This window comes from Gekko japonicus, unplaced genomic scaffold (genome assembly GCF_001447785.1).
Source record: "Gekko japonicus isolate JY-2015 unplaced genomic scaffold, Gekko_japonicus_V1.1 scaffold1563, whole genome shotgun sequence".
NCBI lineage: Eukaryota > Metazoa > Chordata > Lepidosauria > Squamata > Gekkonidae > Gekko > Gekko japonicus.
The window spans coordinates 30,943-34,660 of record NW_015175405.1 but is presented as its reverse complement, the minus strand read 5'-3'; the positions used below and the strand labels follow the sequence as shown (position 1 = coordinate 34,660).

At 44.5% G+C, this 3,718-nt stretch overlaps 1 pseudogene; it reads right to left on the bottom strand.

The window, feature by feature from the left end:
* LOC107122593 overlaps positions 1-3,718 on the bottom strand; it is a 79,044-nt pseudogene that overhangs the window by 48,984 nt on the left and 26,342 nt on the right.

Genomic DNA, 3,718 nt, shown 5'->3' with positions numbered 1-3,718 from the left:
CCCCCCCCCCCCGTCTTTCCCTTCCCAGAGGAGTGGGGGGAGCCCTCAGCCAATCAGGGGAAGGCTTTCTCTCTCTCTTTTGAAGCAGGAAATAGGAGAGACTGGCCAAAAGGAGCTGTGCTGTTGCTGACTCTGAGAGGTAGCTGACTCACACCTGCCTCCTATGAAGACGAACCAGGTGAAGAACAACAGGAACATCTATTGAGTGATCATCAATCTAAAAGGGAGAAACCTAGGAGATGCCATTGTTCTGATCATCCAGCCTTAGCCAGATGTCTTTCTTCTAAACACTGTTTAAATCTAAAGTGTCTCTAGGAATTCTGTCAAATCTGCATGTGGTTAAGAATCTTCAAGCAACTCTTTTGTTGTTGTTCAGTCGCACAGTCGAGTCCAACTCTTCGCAATCCCATGGACCAGATCACGCCAGGCCTTCCTGTCTTCCGCCGTCCTCTGAAGTTTGCTCAATTTCATGTTCGTTGCATCTATGACACTGTCTAACCATCTCATCCTTTGCTGTCCCCATCTTCTTTGACCTTTAATCTTTCCCAGCAACGGGAAAGATTGAAGCAACTCTTTGCTTCATCTTAAAATACTTAGCTGTGGGTTGCACTTTATCTAACCATGTCTTTATATCTTTATTAGCAAATGAAACATTTGTAGAACGATTATACATTATTAAGTAAATGTATGTTTAAACCTTCAACTTAGTTTGTGGACTTTTGCAGAGAGTCTCGTATTTCCACTGGATAAAAGGAACACTTAAGAATCTAAATGGGAATTTTCCCATTCCTTTAGGAGAATTTTATTCTGTCTGTCTGACCCTGTTCTTCCTTGGTCAGGTTCTCCTTTCTACCCTCTCCGCCACTGGCATCTAGCCTACAGCACCCAATATTCCCAGGCGGTCTCCCATCCAAGTACTAACCAGGACTGACACTGCTTAGCTTCCAGGATCAGACGAGATCGGGCGTGTTCAGGCTCAATTAGAAGAATATCCTGATGGCCTAAAGATCCTTACTCTTCTTGATAATCCAAACCTTGAGATAACGGAAACTGTTGCTAAATTCCTTTTTGGTGCCATTTCTATTTGCCCTTTATTTGATTGGTATACTTACATGGTAATTCCTTACACCTGTTTTTTGCAAATATTGTTTTATGTTGTTGTTTTTGTACATGGGTCTGTAAGGGTTACATGCCAAATAATGTTAATTGGATTGGATTGGACTGGCATCTAGGATAAGGAATTTGGGATAGACACGATACTTTTCTCACAAAAAAAGAGCAAGAATCCAGGAGCATCTTAAAGACTAACGAAATTTGTTGAAGGGTATGAGCTTTCGTGAGTCACTGCTCACTTCTTCAGATACAGGTAGAATGTAAGTCCATCTGTCCTTATATCTTGGAGAGTGGAGTGATTTCAGATGCTGAATGACAACAGCAGGCATGATTGGATTAGGTGTGATATGCAGTAGGAACGGTGATGAGACAGGTGATGAGACAGGAAACAGTGGTGATGAGACAGGAAACCTAGGTCTCGATTCAGTCCAGGAGGATGCATTGTCTTGAGTTTCATTAACAATTGCATTTCAGCAGTCTCTAATCTCCCTTTGATATTCCTTTTGTAAGAAAACTGCTTCAAAGGGCAATTAGAAAGAGAAACTGCTGAATGGCAATTGATAATGAAGCTCAACACAATGCATCCTCCAGGACTGAATCACGACCTCAGTTTCCTGTCTTATTACTAATGCTGATTTCTCCATGCCTACTACCTCTCTGCATATCACACCTAATTCAATCACGCTTGCTATTGTCATTTGCCTTCTGTTATTCAGTTGCTCTGGAGTGCCAACAATAGGGCACAGAGGCCAAGGCCTTCCCTGGAGGTTGCCTCCTAGCTCTGGGATTCAGAGGATTGGCGCCTCAGAATGTGAAGGATCCCCTTCAGTCACCATGGCTAGTAGCCATTGATAAGACATCCTCCATGAATCTATCCCCCTTTTAAAGCTGTTTATTCCTGTGGCCATCACTACAACCTCAGGCAGCGAATTCCACATTTTAATCCTCAGGCAGTTAATTCCACATTTTAATCACTCACTATATAAAGTAATATTTTCTTTTGTCTATTCTGAACTGAAAGTTCTATTTGTCAACTCTCTCCACCTCGTACATAATTTTAGGAACCTCTATCATGTCCCCCCCTTAGTTGTCTCTTTTCTAACTGAAAAGTCCCAGACTTTTCCACCTTTCCTCACAGGAAAGGTACTCCAAACCCCTAATAGTATTTTTTGCCCTCCTCTGTACTTTTTCCAGCTTTGCAGTGTCCTTTTTGAGAAGCAGTGACCAGAACTGCACACAGTATTCCAAAGAGGCCACACCATAGATCAATACGGGGGCATCATAATACCAGCCATTTCCTTTCCTAATAATCCCTAACATAGAGTTTGCCTTTTTCACAGCTACAGCACACTGGCCAGGCCTATTTTGACCACTGAGGGAGGTCCCCTTGTGGCTAGGCCTGACTAGACTTGCCATCTCCAGGTTGAGAAAGGCTAAAAATTGCAAAAACTCAGGAACAGCCCCAACATTACCATTTAAGAAAAGAAAACATTCACAACACTGAGCAGATGCTTGGTGAGGAGATCAACAGATGGTCTCAGTGTTGGGCTCGCCCAGTGGGGTGTGGCTGTTAAGATTATCGGACTAGGATCCGGGGGACCTGAGTTCGAATTCCCACTCTGACATGGAAACTTGCTGGGTGATCTTGGGCCAGGCACACAGTCTCAGTCTAACCTACCTCACAGGGTTGTTGTGAGAATAAACGGGAGGAGAGGGAAATAATATCAGCTGCTTTGGGGGCCCCACTGGGGAGAATGGCAGGGAAGGGAGGGAGGGAGGGAAGGAAGGAGAGACAGCAGCAAGAGCACCCACCCCAATATATTATTAATCTCCCACACTGGATCCCTGTTGACTGACTGGAAGCACCTTAAGGTGGAATGAAATCAATCCCCAGTTCTTTATACAATCACTATTTAGGGTAGATAAGGCACACTTCTTTTGAGAAATGCTTTATTATTTCAAAATCTCTTCATGTTTCAGAAGGTACAGTTTTTCTTAAGACAGAGATCCATCATGTGGGAGGAATGTTCCTGTTCTCCCACAGAACAATGACCGATTACCGCAACTGTACACGGAACCGTGGTAAGCGAGTTGAATGAGATTTTGTTACAGTGACAACATACACAAGGTATGGATCCCCCAAACACGGAAGCGGACGCAGTTCTTGAGACCTAAATAATTCATGAGGCAGGGATGGCCCTTCTGGCCCACCATCCTCTCCCCTGACCAGCCAAGGTCCTCCGCAAGTTCATAAGGAGGCTGCTGCATTTGACTGTGTAGCACCAGTGAAAAAGAAAAAATGTGAAGGATTATTAGAGAGGAGACTGAACCTAGATTCATAGAATCACAGAGTTGGAAGGGGCCAGACAGGCCACCTAGTCCAGCCCCCTGCTCAGTGCGGGATCAGCCTAGAGCATCCCTGACAAGTGTTTCTCCAGCCACTGCTTACAGACTGCCAGTACTGAGGGGGAGCTCAACACCTCCCGAGGCAGCTGATTCCACTGTTGCACAACTCTGTCAAAAAGTTTTTCCTACTATCCAGCTGGTACCTTCCCACCCTTAATTTAAGCCCATTATTGCAAATCCTCTCCTCTGCTGCCAACAG